At 40.4% G+C, this 19,112-nt stretch overlaps 1 long non-coding RNA gene across 3 annotated transcripts in view; it reads right to left on the bottom strand.

The window, feature by feature from the left end:
- Positions 1-19,112, bottom strand: part of LOC130907586 (uncharacterized) — a 392,577-nt gene that overhangs the window by 355,380 nt on the left and 18,085 nt on the right. The window contains exon 5 of one of the 3 annotated variants that reach the window (XR_009061500.1): positions 6,174-7,589. The exons of the other annotated variants lie outside the window; for them this stretch is intronic. This is a non-coding gene — a long non-coding RNA (uncharacterized LOC130907586). Of the gene's footprint in view, positions 1-6,173; positions 7,590-19,112 lie in introns of those variants that run through there. 3 annotated transcript variants of the gene reach the window in all.

The following is a 19,112-nucleotide window of genomic DNA, read 5'->3' as shown; positions in this document are numbered from 1 at the left end:
TACTGCCTGAGAAGGCAGATATGATCATTTTTCTCAACAAAAACTGTCTGATTTTATATTGTACCCGTTGCTAATCTGGACTGGGTTTCACAAGTTGTTATTATAGTTTTTTTGTTTGATATTCTGCACCAGGTTAGCCCATAAGTGGGAACTCAATAACATGTAAAAATGCCTGCAGCATAAGACACTCTAAAAAAATAGGCAAGAGATTATGTGAGTAAATGTTTTCTCTGTGAGCTTTGGAAAAATAAACATCTTAAACTTCATCATATTCAAGGTGATTGATAAATAATTGATAAATGCATAGTTAATTGAAAGTTCATATAATTTAAAAAATAATCGAGAAGAAATTAATATAAACTGCAATTTTTTTTTACCCTGCCTATTAAGAGAATCAGAATTGAGTATCGTGGAATCGGATCTGTTCAAATTCAAACAATGCCCAACCCAAGACTCACGTGATATTCAAAAAATAACAACGGCTCAAGAATTAAATCGATGTAGTCCAGAAAATTGTCCAGCTAAATGAAAAGTTTCCTTTTCAAGGTTGTCCCATAGCACTTACTGTTCTCTCTGGAACAAATGGTGCGAAACATGAAGAATTCTCTTGACTTTTCATCTGTACTTGCTTCCTGTCCTCTGCCATTTAAATCTGTCACATGACTTCAGCACATCTCATTGAGTACTTGTACAATCGCGCGTACTTTTCAGAATTTCATCAACGCCCGACTCTGCTCCACCATCAGAGCTGACTGATGAACGCAATAGTCTGATGATTAGAAACTGCAGAGGAGGATCATATGTCTCACATACCAGTATCCATGCATTGAAATCTAGAAGAGTTAAGGAGGAAAAAAAACTCCTAAATGATCAAAGGACCATCCACTGCAACTTGTTCCATGTAAATTTCACACAGCAGATTTTTATCTACATGTGGAGAAGGCCTGAACTCAAAAGCCTGATCCAATTGCATAAGGTTTGCTTTCGAATGTAACACATGTAAACAACGCCACAAATCAAAATTCTGACACTTGGATTTTGTCATTTGAATCCCTCCATCCATTTTTGATACTCTCCGTTTTCACTAGTGAGCTTGAACCTGTCCAAGGTAACTTTGGAGAGCGACACAGCAAATATACACAAACAAACCACACTGAAATTTACACTGGTTAAGGAAGCTGTAACGCGTGGCAGGGCAGGATGCGTGCATAAAAAGTAAGAAAGGTAGCAGACTTCTGCTTTTGCACTTTTATTATGGAACTTAGAATGATTGGAAATTGCAGCACCAAAACAACGGGCAGATAAGGGCATAAGAGATACAGGAGGCCTTCTAACCACGGAAGCCCAATGTGTGTGTCACGCAGCTGACTGAGGGAGATTGACGCTGACAAGCAGGTGATTGGCAAGACATCGACAAGCCCACGTCTGCACCACCAAATCCCGCAATCAACTCTTCTGGACAGTCCAGAACAAATGGCGGAACATCCTCTTTTGCCACAAGGAACACCGGACAACAAGAAGTACCCGTGACTGAGAAATGAACACTCAGCACTCACGTGGCGCTGAGGATAGCAAAACCCTTAAATCTCTTTGCCTTGTCAACAGTAACGCCCAAATTCTCCTGTCCAATCCACAACAGACAATAACCCTAAACAATGCCCAAACACACCCTTCTTCTGGACCACAGCCCGCCTCACCAGAGCATTTAAAAGCCTGAACATTTAACTAATTGTTGTCATTTTTCTCCAGAATCTTTTGTTGACTTGTGATTTGGTGACCCTGGAGGCAGCTTTCCTCCTCATCAGGGTCTATTTGCTGTTTTGCCTTGCTGTCTGATTGCTGTCAACTTGTGTTTGGAAGCCTTTTTTCCATCTTTTCGAATGCAGTCAGTACAAGGGGTTAAACTAAGGTGAACGCGCAGAGTTGGGCCTTTTGGCCGGGTTGTTAGGTTTCCGCCAGCCCGGGTCATTGGAATTGCGCTAGCACGGTTCCCAAATCAACACATGACAAAGAAGAGCCGCACAAAACAGTGCCAACGGCCAGAAACTGCTCACTCCAGGTCAAGTCTGTCAATGTGAAAGGCACAGGCCCATATCCTAACAGCCCAACCAGGCGTCATTCTGGGGCAACGTCTGGGCCTGAGGTCGTATCGCCTGGAGTATCCAAGAAATAGACAGATCCCAAGCCAAAGTTGAAACACCGGTCGGACCGTTGCATCCAAGAAATAGACGGATCCATCTTACGTCAATGTCGCAGCCGCGGTCGAGAAAACTGCGATCATCAGAGGCACAGGGATCGCCCACAACCATTCACGTGAGACAGATGAAGTCACGTTGGGATCCAAAATTTCACTGTGGTCGAGCAAAAAAATGTTCGAGTGCCATTTAAAACGCGTAGCAGGGCAGGATGCGTGCATAAAAAGTCAAGGCTGATGTATGCTTCTGCGTAGCGGTGACGGCAGACCTACGCCGTCAACGCAGACCAGATTTACGGCCTGACGCCGTAACCTGACGTGCACCTCCACAAAATCCTGGCAACGCGGCACCTCAACGCGTGGTGATGTGACGTTAATGGACTGTGATAGGTCCGTACAGACTGTTGTTTACCGTTCAGAGCAAAATCACCGCCATTTACAAACATTCTTGAGCTACACTCAAAAATGGACTAAGCCTGCTAGAATTCGTAATGTGACTGCCAGTCTCTGTGTGGCATCAACAAGCATGCTATGTGTTGTCCGGTGGAATAGCGAAGGCTGCATACGGCACAGTAGGTCATCAAACCGGTCCGTTGACATGTGAAAGTGCATTTCGCCGGTTCAGACAGACCACCTCCGAAACAGTCTTCTCTGTCGCCTACGCCTCAACATTTGAATGATCAACATTTGTTGTTCAATGATCTGTAGAACCACATTCAAACACTCCATCTACTTTGTCATTGTTGTCTAACCGGAAGAAAACCAAAGGAATTCGACATGAGTCCCCCAAAACCATACAAACACAACGCCACACCCCTCTAGTGGCTTGGTGGTGAATTACAGAGAAACGCGTTCCCTTGACGCAGAACTTCGAATGCTCATAGACGATATAGGGTCAACGCTGTCACCGCAGGATGGCAAAATCCTTAACGAAGAAGCAAATTCGGGAGCAGACTTCCACTTATGCACTTTTATTACATAAAATTATAAACAAATTCAGCTCAACCACTTGTCACTCCGGAGTACAACGGGCCACGCACACGCAGTCACAATTGACACCAACAAAAATCGAGTAGCAACAGAAGAAGAAAACAAACATAAATAAAAATTCACCATTTTGATAACTTAAGATCTGATATGTCCCATGAAGAGTCTCACCAATTTTGAGGAGGATCCAACTAACTGCCTCGGCGCAATGGTCTCAAACGACGGTTTTCGACAAAAATGGCATGTTTTTCAACATTCAATGCAAAATACCCAATTTCCTGTTGGGTTCGGAATATGGGTGCAAGAGACTTTTTGAAGCATTATTGCATAAAGAGGCGCCACCGTGTGGTGGATGTCGTTAGGAAAACAGGTGACCGTTACAAAGCAACATACATTTTTGGTACCTGAAGATAACCAACATAAAACACGCAAACTCCACACTGGTACACTAAAATCAGAACTACATTGGGTTTTCAAGTTTCTTGAAACCAAGGAAGGTCTCTTTGGCTACAGTCTGTTTTTTCATCAATCGGAGAATTGCCCTAACTACATTTTCCCAATCATACTTGCGTTCATTTCCGTAAGCGAGCTTGTCAATAGAAGGCAGCTCCGCCCGGAGGCTGACTGGCAGCTTTGATGCTGTGATCATCAGGTTCCTGCCTCGCGCCTTCTGGTTCAAAACCCCAGTCGACAAAAGGACTCTCGCAGTCTCCGCAGGGAGTGATTGACTGCGGCAACACGCCGTGACGTGGCGCTCAGGTAAGTTGCCTTTAAAGAATGTATATGAGTCCACCGTGAAAGGCACATGAAAGCAGCCTTTGGAGATGAGGCCCAAGAAAGGGAAATGTCAGGGAAAGTATTAAAGAAAGCAGGCAAAAAGGAACGAGGGGGAGGAGGAGGCTTGCTGCTGTTGTTATTGTGTTTGATGTAGCGCTTGACAAGGCAGAGAGTTTAGACGTCCTCGTGTCATACAATATGCACACCGGGAGAGGTTTCATTTAAATGCGCGCTCACTCGGCATATGCGGCGGAGTGCCGGTCTGCTGGGGATTCATCACGGCCTCGCCGATAAAGACTCTCAGCAGACGCCGATCGCTCGCTCGAGGTGAGATTGCCTTCCGAATGGACACTTGTTAAGTCGGAACACGCGACCCCGGCTGGTATTATCACCGCACTTGTGGACAAGCCCGTCCGCCTGTCCGAGGATTGCGTCGCTACTTTCGCTACAAAGCGTTCAAGTGGCCAATTTGGCAGATCGCTAAGTATCTGCTTAAAAGTGGAAAAAAACAGGCACAACTATGACTGAGTAGAAATAAAACGTTGGCGCTTGCAGAGGTCTGATTGGAGCTACAAAAGGAAATAAAACAGCAAAAAAAGAACGGGAGAACAGTATAACCATAAAACACGAGATACAAGACTTACCAGTGCAAAAACCTAGATTGACCATGCATGGACACAGGACAGACAGTACGGCTAGGTTCATAAATGCACAATTCCGATTGTTTGTCATATCTGTTTTTTTGGCGTACCCGTCCAGTATATCTGAATATCAAGTATTACGCATGCGTACTAACTTGCAGTTCGACACACGCTGGGCAAACTGACCCGCATGCGCAGAAACATCAAAACAAATGACTACAAAAGCTCTGGACTAAACAGGCTGGCTCTACATCATTCTAGGCGTGGTGATCATATTTTGATTTCCAAAAAGAAGACACAAATGACATAAATAATCCCCGTTCAGTTTTATGTTCTAAATTTATATGGATCGATAGAACGCACCCATGCACTGTGCGTCCACCAGGGGCGGCACTAGGTTTTAAGAACAGGGGGGCTTAGCCCCCAGGAGACGACCAGGATGTAAGTGAACTTAGCGTACAAGCACAAAACTTCACAAACAGCTAACAAAGACTAATAATTTATTCGTTATTATTATTGTTGTTGTTTCAGTCTATTTCTTTTAATACAGTAGAACAACAGGAAAAAATGGCTACAATTGCAAGTTACTTCGTAGATTGATGTGTTATGGAAATTACGATACACAATGAATAGGTTGCTGCTGAACTCTTCACACTAGGCTGCCGCTAGTTTGAAACTGCCTTAAGATTTTTTTTTTTTTTTTTTAAATGTCTTTTGCACGGTGTGGCGGCTTTTATTTTTGTTTGGCAGTGCGCCACAATAATTAATGTGTAGGGGAAACCCTGATATGTAAATGAGCTCCGCTCCTGGATTCATCTATGCGTAAAGTGAGAAACACAGCTGATACTCCAGAAGGAAGTCAACCCAAATATAGTGGTAGAAAGAGTGCACACTTAACTCTATAAACAGCCAGGACCTTCACAATGCATTTCAGACTAACTAGCTAGCACCTACTAAGTAGCAGCATTATTTTAGAGCTGGGATGTAACTTATGACGCAAAACAACAAGGTCACAGGTAAAAGGCGGATGATGTAGGTGTTGTCTATATGAACAAGTGGAATGGATTGGATGGATGAATGGATGGATGACGCACTGAAGGGGCGCTGTACCTTACTCTATGAAGTGAAGGGAAACACAGATTTATAATCATATTTAAGTTAATAATAATAGGTTATATGATGAACTAACATTCTGGCAACTTTATCGTGAAAATCAGCATTTTTTTGTATTATTATTATTTTTGTTTTTTTAAAAAAACAACAGCAATTGAGGGGGGCTTGACAATATTTTAGCCCCCCCTAAAATAGGCCTAACCACGCCACTGGCGTGAATGACATACCAGATATAGGCAGTTTGCCCCAACTCTCGGCCATTCTAGCAATATTGAAATATTGCTCTTTCGGCGAACAGAAAGAGAACCGAGCATTCTCAGACTTATTCTGCCCCCATTTTATTTATTTATTTATTTTTATAACTGTTGTCAAGCCTGCTTCTTCCCTAAAAGAGTTCAAGCTAGGCGCTAACGCTAATGTATTGCTCCATCGCTGCTGTCCTCTGTGCCTCTCGCTCTTTGCTGACATAATTGCTGCATGAATTTCGATTTGGGAGACTTGACAGTTCAGACAGCAGCCACATTCTGGAAAAATATGGCCCACATTGGATTTTAACCACATACATATGTGACCCAGATCGGATATGAAATGGTCCACTTTTATGCAACGGTCCCGTTCAGACCGTCAAAATAATGTCTCACTCGACTCGGAAAAACACGAAAAAATTAGATTTGTGGATTAAGACCTGCAGTATCAACCTATTTTAAGTTCCATGTAGTTGGAGATACTTGTTTAGATCTCAATTAAAAAGTCTTTCGAGCTTGTCTTCTTACCGTATCGTAGGTACTTCTCCTGAGTCTAAAAACGTTCCTAGGAACTCAAATAGTTCCAGTCGCAGAAACAGTTTAGTTTAAAGGCCAGATATTCCACTATCTTTACCGAAATTAAAATGTTTTTCATCATCTAAGTGAGTATAATAACGGGTGGAAGGAGGGAAGGCGGACTCAACACTTGTAAATAGGAGAAATGCTATGACACAGCAATCATTCGTAAATAATGGAATGGATGTTTAGCGCAAACAATGGCAGTCAGTGAGTTAATGTTTAGTCGTTTGAACAGGTGTACCTAACAAAGTGGTACATTGTAGTGTCGTGAACAGCATAAATTAACAACATCAATTAGCTTTTGATGAGCAATTAGCGCAGATGTGCAAACAAAGATAAGCAAGAAATGATGCCCTGAAGTGGTGGCGTCTTTTTTGTCTATGAAGATTTATGTCCATGTTTGCATTAAATGTGTTTGTTAATAAAGGATGAAGGATAACATTTTTATTCTCAGAACCATACCCAATCAAGAACAAGATGTTGAATTTCATATTTATGATTTCTGAACAATATAATATTCAATTCCAGCTTAATATTTTTTTTTTTTTTTTTTTTTCTGCCTTGACGTAAATATGCCAGCAGTGGTTGAGTCGAGGCTGAATCAGCAAACAGTGGCTCACAATTAGTGTACAGACTCTCTCCATAGTGTCCTTGGACAAAACTGCATCCTGCCTACGTGCATCTGCGCAATCACTTTCACATTCATGCTAGAATAAGTCCAAATGAATGCAAATACCATTCTCCATCTGTTTCCGCTCCCATTTCCCAACAGGTTACCCATCTTTTTGCTTTTATCTCGCAGATGAGAAAAGTTTTTGGGGAGTGCAGCCGTGGGTGGTAGGTGCTGGGGGGGCGGCAATTAGCGCAGAGCTAATGAACTGCCGCTCATTATCGGTGAATCAACAGGGCCCGTGCTAATTACAGTGAGCTGGACGGACTGGTCTCTTCTGTCGCCACGGGTCCCGGATTGATCAGCCAGCAGCCACAGGTGCTTGGTGACGTTCGGAACACAAGGATTGGCTTTTAACTTGCTGGTGGGCAATGAGTAAAATACTATGATTAAAAAAAAAAAACAATTAAGAGTTATTGGTAGGCATGGGCCGAAATCATTTTCTTGACCTTGAGCAAAAATATTGCCGGATCACATTATCACGGTATTACAACTAAAGCTCTAAAATGTCATATCATCATATAAAAAAACACCTTCAGATTTTTGTGGTGAACTACACACAAACCCTAACATGAAACACTAAACCACAACACTAACCTGAACATTAATAGTAGGACTGACCTCAATGGTATTTCAACCGTGACACTAAATCTTAAACCACAAACCACACGTTAACCATATATACTAGCCCATAACCCATATAGGCTAACCCATAAAGGGATCCATTGACTTGTAGTTCTTAAAAGATAAACGTTATCCTGAGTTACAATAATTTGATATTGAAACCCCTCGTGGTGTTTTCGTTTTAATGCAATTTGTAAAATTAGGTTAGCTAGCAGGTCGCCGTATTTGTTCACGTCGCAGGGCGGTGACATCACATGGTTACCCTGCCAGGCTTCCAGAGTACAACTCTAGCGACATAAACATGTCATCTTTTCAACACTTTCATTTGAACCCGAGAGGAACATTAATGAGCATGACAGCACTGTCGACATTTCACAAAATTAGCAGCAAAAGCAAGATGAACAGGAAAGACTGGATGAGACGAGACGAGGGTAGGAAAAAAAACGGTTCTGCCAAAATGTGCTACACCAGCTTGTTTTGTTTAGATGCATACAGACAGAACATTCTAAAGATGCCTTAAAAAATATTTAAACAGTCATATTGAACAAGAGTGGTTTAAATATGCTATGTGAATAATGTGGTCAACAGATCAATAATCTGCTTTGAGGCTACCACAAGAAAACAATATGCTTAAAAGTATGACAGGGAAACACATGCAAAAAGTATTTCGAGGCAATGAAAAGGTAATACAAGACTCAATAAAATCACAAATAGTAAGTACTCGCCGCTTTTAACCGATGTGTGCATGTGTTGGACGTCTCGATGTGCAGGAAAGTATTGCAGAACACCGATAGTGTTCGTCCAGTGACACTGAAAAACTACTTCATCACCCCAAGCTTCCATTGCACGCAAAAAAACGTACTAAATATTATAGATTTTTAAATCAATGGCAATAATATATGTATTTCTAATAACTTATTTTAGTAAAAGAGAACAATTGTGGCTTATGAGAGCCTACAAATTTAAGTCAAATGTTCCATTTAAACTGACCTTCAACCTATTGGTCTTCAAACCTACTAATACAAGCCTAAACTTTAAGCCTAAGCAATAACCATAAATCCTTCAGCCGCCAATAGCACTGAAACATGATCATTTACTGTCATTCCTTCCACTTCAAATGGACTGAAAGCAGTGTAGAACGGCTATTTCTGCAAGACTAAAATGGAAGCCCAGCTTCCCCCAAAAATGTCCAAAAATAAGTGATCAAATGTATTCTGTTGTGTGGACATGTGATTAACTAAATATGCGCTACAACGCGCTAAACTTTTGTTCAGAATTAGCTTCTTATCACTGGTTATTAGCTTGCTTTTCATTCATTCGCGCAGCTTCACTGTCCTTTGAACAATGTTGACGCTGGTGCGTCTCCAGAGTTGAGTGTATTGTTCTACAATGAAACGAGACGAATCATTGGCTAAAGCAGGGGTTCCCAAACTATTCCACATCGGGCCGCTGTGGGTGTTGGATTTCTTTCCAGCAAAACAGGACGACACATGTGTACCAATCTGGTGTTTTACAAGTTTAATCAGTTGATTGTAGTCAGATGCTGCTTGTTTTAGCAGAAACCTCATTGGTTAAACGGTCTGTGCTCGATCGGTAAGAACAAAAACCAGGTCCCACAGGGGTTCTTGATACTGGTACACGATAATTATTGGTCCGATAATAGGAATTATGACGTCATCCCGATAAATCCAATAACATTTATAATAGAACCGATAATATGTACTGTTCTGGCTTTGCAGTTTACACAATAGTATGGGAAATCAGTTGACCATTTGCGGGGCATTGCTCCCACCTGCTGGTCAGAATAATTCAATGCACCTATTTTTTGTTACAGTAGTTTGGTTCAATCACTTACACATTGCGGTGTCTAGCGGTAGCATTGACAGTCGTGAATGCTTTCTGTTACGTTTCCGCCTAGGAAATATATGTATATATTTTATGTTTACTATTACATATGGATGTGCAAAATATGTTTACTTCTGTGGTGAAAGGTCATATGTACAGAACTTCATAAGTCGTGTTATAGAAGCACGCCAATGCTTTAGTAGCTCAAGCTAGTGTGCTATGCTATACATATTATAGTTGTGTATATAAGTGTATTGTGAAGTTTGTTGTATATTGAGTATTGAATATGTGTACTTTTCTGTTGTACTTTCACAATATTAAGACAAGTGTCTTCCCATCAAAGCAAAAAAAGACCAAGCCTTGTGGTTTATGGAAGTGCATTCATTCTTAGCTGGCTGTCGGGCAGTGCAGAAGTGAAACGCACCACTATTTTTTTTTTTTTTTAAACCTTCAGGTGTTCAAAAACTCAGGTTATACATTTCAAAAATCATATATTTATCGGTTATCGATATCGGTATCGGCTTTGAGGAGCAGGAAGTTATCGATATCGGTTTCAAAAAATGGATATCGTGCACCCCTAGTCCTTGAGGACCGGTTTGGGAACAACTGGGCTAAAGGCTGGTTTTATCCCACCCATTGGAAGCTGTGTGTCTCTAGGGAGGTCTATGGGCATTGGAATGCCTGTTCTCTGCATGATGACTGGATGATCTGTCTGAGGCCGAATCCCTTTTTGAATGACAGCGAAATGAGTGAATCAGTGGTCTTGTAGTCACATCCACGGAAGCATTTTTCTATTTTCATTCTAGTTTTCTGAATTTAACCAGACTTTAATAATCATCCTAGCAACACTTGCTTTGTTAAAAACTTCGAGCGAAAAATTCCGCTTCCATTTCTATTTTTTATTTGTAGCTGTTGTGTTTGGAGACTTGACTTCTGGCAGTCTAGAGTCTTTCCCTACCTAGCAGTTGTTGCCGCTGAGCCCCTCCACTGTCTCAAATAGAGGCTAGATGCAAAGTGTGCCGGTAGAATATGTAAAAAGAACTAGATGCAAAATGACAGACTTGCCGTTTAGTAGTTGCCGCGTTGTTAACAGGCGCCATCTTAAAGCAGTGGACTTCTCTAGAAGGCTCTGTTGCAGTGAACTTGATTAACTTTTTATCTAAAATACTCCTAAATCGGCGAAATCTTAACTTTAATCCATCTTTAAATGATGAAACAGTTTTAAGACTGACATTTCGAAAGTAGACAGAAGGGAAATTATGGAATAACGGGAGAATTTTAACAACTTTAACGGATGATTCACATCATTAAATTAATTGTATGTAGTTTACAGCTGCTGATACAGAATGGGTATCGAGTATTTTATTTACTGTTTTAAACTGTTAACATGATACTGAAATATTAGTTTGGTTTAGCCTCAGAGGATTTTTGAACAATTTTGAAACTAATGTACAAAACATTAAAAGCGAGGTCTCGATTTATGATAGGGTGACCATGTTTTGATTTCCAAAAAAGAGGACACTCAGCCCGGCCTCAAGATACTTGAATTTTACTCCAAGTTCACTCAAAGACGCCTATATCACTTTAATATATTTAGAGTGTGCCCCCTCATTCTGGATGGAAAAATGCAGTTTATAGAAAAAAAAATATAATAATGACTAAAAAAAAAATATATATATATATATATATATATATATATAATGTAGACCCATGGAAATGTAGTCCAGTCAATACACATACACACAGTGGGCTATGTGCCAACTAAACATTTTTATAAATTACTAACACTACAATTGTCCGTGACAAATTGTTATTCCCTTTCAATTGATATTCTCATTCAATGTTCTAGATTACACACAAACAATAACCGAAATAAACTGACAAACTATTCAATCAGCATGTTTCCAAACGTAGCAGATGAAAAACTCAGTTTCCCATAATGCCTAGCGTGGTTTAGCTTACTGATAGCTAGCTGAGGCAAAAATCAAACTTTGCTATAAAAGTTTACAATAATCGGCAGCGCAACGATGCGACACCAAACAGGATTTTACAGTCAAAGCTCCGACAAAAGTCAACAGTTGCCATTATATGCGTATTTATCGTTAAAAACTTAACAACTGGGCAGGCGTTGTGGCCAAACCGTAAACCCAGTAGATGGCGGTAATGCCTCATGATAGGGGTAAACTGCCAACAAAAACAAGAAGAACTACTCCTTCCCTCCCTACTACTAGGAGCCATGTCATCGCAGGCAGGCGCTGCCACCCAGCGGCCAGAGGGATTCTCTTCAAATTGGTCCTGTGAAAAATCATCAAAACCGGACATTTTTATGAATTTATAAAACCCGCCCGGACGACCAGGATACTACGTGAAATTAGAACTTGTCCGGGCAAAAGAGGACGTTTGGTCACCCTAATTTATAATCGAATCAGAGCCTCTGAATCGTAATCATAATCGAATCGTTAGCTGCCAAAAGATTCCCACCTCTAGTTGCAAAGCACTCACACTTTGTGCTTCCCCTCATTGAAAAACCAGCATCCGCTACTGACTGAAAGTTTATCGCCGTCAACAGCAGTGTATTAACGTTGGTCAACCGGATTTTCAGGTCAAAGGTGACCGATTCCATCACTGAAGTCCCTTTCAACCGAAAGCTTGCGTGGCATCTCGGCCACGGCAAACAAACGTGTTTTCCCAGCAAACACGGCCTGATATCGGGACATCAAACGCCCGCTGCTAGCCCAACGCGGCCTCCTTCTATCTATCCAGTAAAAAGTTCTAAGTGCATTAATGAGGAGACTAAAGGCGATTTAAGCGAAGCGCCGAGGAGAGCAAACGGCAAAAAAGATTCTCTGCGTCGTTTCCGTAAGAAGCAGCGACCTGGGCATATAAAGTAGCCCCCCTCCTCCTACCCCCTGCGTTTCCTCCCATAACTTAAGCAGAGATCAGTGGCTAACACTCTTAATCCCAAGGGGGTGCTTTCTGAGCTGTAATTTAAAAATAGCGTTTTAATAACACACCACTGCTACAGTACATTAATCTCGGAATTAATTATCTAGCCCACCCCCAGCCTATTTGCTTGAAAGAGACTCTTTGCTCGCGTTTCTTGTGTTTTAGCTCTATTTATTCCACGAGCGAGCGGATAAAGAGATGCCCGCCGAGCCTCTGCCGTGCACCGCGCTAATTACGCCGCTGTACATTAGCGTGCGAGCGTATTAAAAATTTAAACCGGACGAGGAAGCGGAGCGGGCGGGCGAGGTGTGAATTTCTTAAACGCCGCCCAATCTAGCGCCGGGCGCGCAACGTAAACAAGAATCAATTCAATTAAATGGGGGTAAACGCGAGCATAATCCAAAGATATTGTCACGAACGGCTTCGTTTACATTTTCACGCCGCGACACTTTTATTTTTTTTTAATCAAACGTCACTCGCAGCCATAGGAAATCAATTCCAGGGAGAAATTAAAGAGGGCGACGTGACGGCGCGAGAGGCCTAAAGGCAGCGCAAATATTCAAAAACAATATTAAAGTGCAATAAATAAAATATGAAGCTTCTTTGGCAATATAACACCGGGGGCGTCGGGGGAAGTGGGCACTAAATGCGACTTAATGAAAGACGCTGGTGTTTAAAGGCGCAGTAATCACCGTGCCAAAGGTGGCGCCGCTCAGCCCTCCGGCGTGAGCTGCAGCCTGACGAGTACCAGTGAGTATTAAGGCCACACACTGAAGAAAGGGGAAAAAAAACACAAGAAGAAAATCGGATTTCTTTGAAAAAGTCAGCAGTGTCTTTTTTTCTTGTAAAAAAAAAATATATACATATATATATATACACATATATACACATACATATAAAAACTTAATTTTAAGATTTTCAAATGATCTTTCCTTATTAAAATAGAAATGCTAAAATGCTAATGCTAAATGACAATAACATTTTCACTTTTTTTTTTTTTTTATGAGAATGAGTCTCTCCCAGTCCAAATGGATTGGAGATCTCGCGCTGTCAGTAGTACTAATAGATGAGCATTCAATGCCAGTCTTCCCAATTTAAATGAATTGGACGTCTATTGTTGTCAATAGCAGGCGATTGAACATTTTTCTAAATTTTCCTCAAATTAATGATTTTACGCTTGAAAATGTGTTCAAAATTAAAATGATTCTGCTTCTTCTGTCCTCAAAATAAACATTGTACCATAATTGGTTTAAAAAAAAAAAAAAAATGTTAATCACCAGGAAAATTGCACATTTTCTTCCTCCAAAAGTGATTATAGTCTCAAAAATTTTCCTTGAAAATACAAATTTATTTCTAATAAAAAAAATAGAGTATTTTCATAACAATTATATTATTTAAATATTTTTGCTATTTGTATAGAAACAATAAAAATGACAGTTTTCCGATAATGACATGTAACCAATAACCGATATTGTCCAACAAAATCCGATATTGTCCAACAAAATCCGATATCCAACAGATACCAACGTATGCGGTCGTGGACTTACCATATTATGGCTAATTCATGAGTTTATAAATTCATTATTTTTTTAAAATGATTTATTGTTCATTTAATTGTTGCTCCGTGAATTCAGATGGTCTGCTCACATAATAAATCCCAAGCATTTTAGCTTGGAGACCTCTAATGGTCAATAAGCATACCTGCTGTGCCAAGTTGTGACCAGCCATTGTACAAGGGTTGCAGCTATCAATTATTTTAGTAGTCGATTAATCTATTAAGTATTTAGTTCGAATAACTGTACAATCAGATTAGGAACATATAGGCTTGCTAAGATTGTACTTTCAAAAGAGCATTAAATGCAAATACAAAATAAAATTCCCGAGTTTTTTCAAACTATGCAGGATTGCACTTTCATTTAAAAATGAATTAAAATAACTGAACTTAGACTCAAACAATTTTAAATTAATGAGGATCTAAGTACACCAAGACAACAATTGGCTAACTTGCATAGCAAAAGTCCGCTAGCTTGAATGCTGTAAAACGCTACTGATTTTTTTTTTTTACAATGTTCTTAACAAATCGTTCAAACACGTATTCCCAGCAAAAAAAAAAAACAAAAAAAAAACAGCTAAATACATCTATAAACTAAATTAGGAATGTGTAAAAAAAACATTACCTCAAACAAAAACTTACCTTATGTTGGTCTTAACAGAGAGCAGCTAGATTCAGCCATGTGAAATGATTTGTTATATTTACTTTTGCCACTAGAGGGCAGTGTATCCACCAAAATCAATAAAAATTTCAAAACAAATCACTCTATTAAACGAATATTAGAAGCAGCAAAATTTGATTAAAAACTTTTTTTCCCTAATCGTATTAGTCCAGTTAATTAATCGTTGCTGCACTAGTCAAGAGGCACAGGCCAGGTTACGGTCATTGACAAATTATTTATTAGTTTTCTGCGGCTGGTAGCAAATGCGCCACAGATTGGTAACTGTCCCTGTTGGGTTGGGGATTCCAGCTGAGTTGCTGAGCCTTTTACATGACCGTATTATGCCAAAAAGATGACATAAAAATCATCAAATTCAGACCAAGCATTACGAACCATTCCCCCGTCCAAAGTGAATGAGTGCCCTCTAGTGGAGAAAAAACATTGTTACCTCTGAATGATATAATGAAATCATGTGTTTATTGTTGCGACATCTCATTGATGAAACGGGTAGTGCTACTGTGGCAAAAATAAAGTCAATATATAGAATAAACAGGAAAACTAGTGTAGTCCAAAGTAGGGGAGAAGGTAGTGTTTCGTCTTAAAAAATCTACTCAAGTAAAAAGTATCGTGAGGTAAAACTACACTTAGAAATATTTTTTTCTCAAAAAGTTACTCAAGTAAATGTAACCGAGTAAACGACCCACCTCTGGGCAACGTCTTTTGGTCCAAAACCGATAATTAAAAAATGATGCCAATATCAAATATAATTTTAAAATGCTTTTATCGTCCGATATTTTCAGCTACACGATAATATCAACAGCACAAAACTAAAAAAAAAAACTATATAATTCTTGTAAGTTTGACTTTATTCTGTTGTTTGTCAAGCGAACCATTGTTTCCCCCAAAAATGTAAGACCATTTTTTCAAAAGATTATGCTCACTTCAAAAAAATATATATATATATTCGTTAAAAATTTAGTTCCATTGCCCAACGAAAAAAAAAAACTTCTTGTAAGATTACACCTTTTCTTCTCTATAAATATGACCATTGTCATACATGTCAGACTTTGTTCTCGTGGTAGAATTCTTTCCCCCATTATGACTACAATGCTCTTTCGTAGACCAGAGATCAAGTCTAACACTGACATTTATGATTTGTATATGAGGAGGCATGTTAATAAAAAAAAAAAAAAAAAAAAGGAACATCATTCTTGTCCCCTTCCGCCTCCCCTGATGATTGACTGACTGACTGACCTCTATTGTCACGCCGACACCGATCTCCCCGTGCACGCATCACTTTGTACTTCCTCGGCTGAATGGCGTCGAGGTACGCGAGGCGGGTGCCCCCGGGTCTGTGTATAGCAGATAACCTTTAAGGAGGTGCGGTTCACGCCTCCTGGCCCTCGGCACCTAGCCCGCTATCGCGCGGCGGCATCGCCACGCGCTAAAATGCGCAGAGTGGAGGCTCGCCGCGCATGATTGATGTCGACTGCGGCGCGTCCGCTATCGTGAGGTGTAATGCGGGAGATACCGTGGAGTGTAAGATTGGGTTAGGGGGGGGGAAATAGGAAAAGTGCGTGGCGATAGCGTCCTGTTCTTTCACGTCAGTGAAATCAAAGTCTATCTGCGTGCGTTACGCAGAATAGTCTTAAACTTCTGTCCAGAGTCGTCCTTTGCATCCAGATTTAGCAGCTTGGAAGTGAGCCACAAAAAATGTTGACGAAATTCAAGTAAGTTTTATTTTACTATTACCCTAAAGCAGTGGTCTCCAACCACCGGGCTGCAGACCGGTAACGGTCCGTCGCGCATCTGCTACCGGGTCGCAATGAAATAAATAATTCATTAACCACTGCAATCTGGCCTGTGGCTCTTGACACATCAATATCTCTGTCTACTCTATAGACTAATCCGAGTAAAGATTTGAATAGGTCGCCATCTAGTGGTTGGCTGCAATTACTAGGGTGTTTGAACGCCTATAGCAGCCCAGCACCAGTCAATGTAAACAATAACTTTAGCTGCTGTTGGCTGTGTGCTGCGGGCAGTGACATTTTTGGACAACTTTTTTCGAGGAAAAGGCCACCTGCTGAGGCAGAAGAGGAGCCTACAACCAAGTCCATTCTGCATAAAATGTGGCTAAAAGCTAGCAAACGAGGCAACAAAAGTGAATGCACCGAGAGGATCATACCTCATGACGAACCATATTGCTAAAGCTAAGAAACCTTTCATGATTGGACAACTCATTATGCTTGCGACCACGGATATTTGCCGACAAGTTTTAGGAGCAGCCGCTGTTAAAAAAACGGTTTCAGTGTACAGTGAGTGACATTTTCCCTCCACTTGATATGGATTTTAGCCTCGACATGTTGTTTTGCATTTGTCATTTTCTGCCACACATTGCCGGCCCAGGAAAACACTGCCCTACAGGACATGAAGAGGGGAAGCAGGAAGGGTGAGGGAATGACCAAGATGGCGGGTTCGCCATCAAGCAGGCGAAAACACGGTTGAACATAAATCACATTCACATCGGTTGAAAATAATATCTTACTGAATTTATACCCAAACATTAAACCAGATTTTGGTTCAAATTACGACCTAACAAAGATTTCATATTACGATGGATGGAGGAACCGAAAGAATTAAAATGGAAATAGAAGAATTAAAATTGAATCAAATGTTAAAGTTCTACAATGACTGTTGTACTTTTGACTGTCTATGTCTGAAATATTGACAGAAATTGTCGAAATGGTTTCCAAGTAGAAACTAGTTCGTAAGGCCTTGTTCAATCTGGCAGCCAAAATCCAATTTTAGCCCACTCAGACTGAAACTGGATGGCTCTTTTGTAGACTTAACAGTCGCAAAGCACAGAAATCCCAATTTTTGCGACGGATTGAAACCACATACAGGAGGTGGTTTCATATCAGAGGTGGAAAACATGCTTCTCAATCTGAATAGTTCAAATGCAATTTGACTGTCGGTGACGTCACTCGACGCGACTGAAAACTAGAGCGCGCCAATCAAAGTGCAGAGCGGTTCAAAGGATTGGAGCATGCTGAGGAAAACAGTACCATATGTATAATAGGGGTGTGACAATATATCCAAAAGGTGATGCGTTGTGATACTTTGTAGCAGTAAGTAGGTTAAAAAAAAAAAAGGAACCAACAGGTCGCTAACAAAATCTTCCATTAGAATAGTGTCTACGTCAGCTCAATGGCTGTCATTGATGGCGGCAGACATCCAATTCATTTTGACTGGATTGGACGTCTAGTGCCGTCAATTACACTGAAACCGGCGCCCTCAAAGCCTATTCTGGGCATTTACAGGTCACTTCCTGTTCATTTTAGGGCATTTACAAGTTACTTCCTGCTGATTTGAGTCACTTCCTATTCATTTGGAGACATTCTTGAGTCACTTCCAACTCAGTAACCCAAAATCAACAAGAAGTAACCTGAAAATGCCGCAAGGAAAAGGAAGTGCAAAAAAAAAAACTGAAAATGATACGAAATCCCCCAAATTAATTTGTTGCCTGGCGTAAATGGCTAGGAGGAGCATATAAATGATGGCAGTGCAAGTAAGTAAGCCAATTAAACCGCCGTATACTGGCTAATATGCCATAATAGTCTAGTAATGTTGATTGTGTACGTTGTAGATATTTTCTCGCATGTTGCATATTGTTACTGCTGAATGACGCCTTCCTTGTCAAAGAAACCCATCAGATGGGTCAATAACGTGGCCCAGTCTTAATACTCTCAATTCCGGTTTGAACACTTGCTAAGAAAAAAAATGAACAGAAAGCCCTAAAAATCAGATTTGAGTACAAGACAGATTGGAATCGGATTTGCCTGTAATCTGAACGCAGTTTAAGAGTCATCTGAGTTAGTAACGATGTGTCTCAGTAAATGTCAAATACTCACTATGCTATCACAAATAATGCTAGGATCCATTAAAACAGTATTTCATAGGCTGACATAATTAAAATTTTAGCATTTTAGCTGCTTTAGTTTTGCTAAATTTATTAGTCATTCACTCAAAACATTATGCTGAAGGAAAAAAATATTCTCAACGGGATGCCGAGTTCATGTATAGGATTTGATAAAACATTACCTACCGTAATTTCCGGACTATTAGCCACTACTTTTTCCCCCCGATTTTGAATCCTGCAGCTTATTTGTTTATTCATCTGGGTTAATAGGTAACACTTTATTTGACAGCGGCGTCATAAGACTGCCATAAGACAGTCATTATTATGACATGACTTTATCATGTCCATTAATGAATGCT

The sequence above is a fragment of the Corythoichthys intestinalis genome, chromosome 19 (assembly GCF_030265065.1).
Source record: "Corythoichthys intestinalis isolate RoL2023-P3 chromosome 19, ASM3026506v1, whole genome shotgun sequence".
NCBI classification, from domain to species: domain Eukaryota; kingdom Metazoa; phylum Chordata; class Actinopteri; order Syngnathiformes; family Syngnathidae; genus Corythoichthys; species Corythoichthys intestinalis.
The sequence above is the reverse complement of the archived record's forward strand: the minus strand, read 5'-3'. Positions and strand labels throughout refer to the sequence as shown.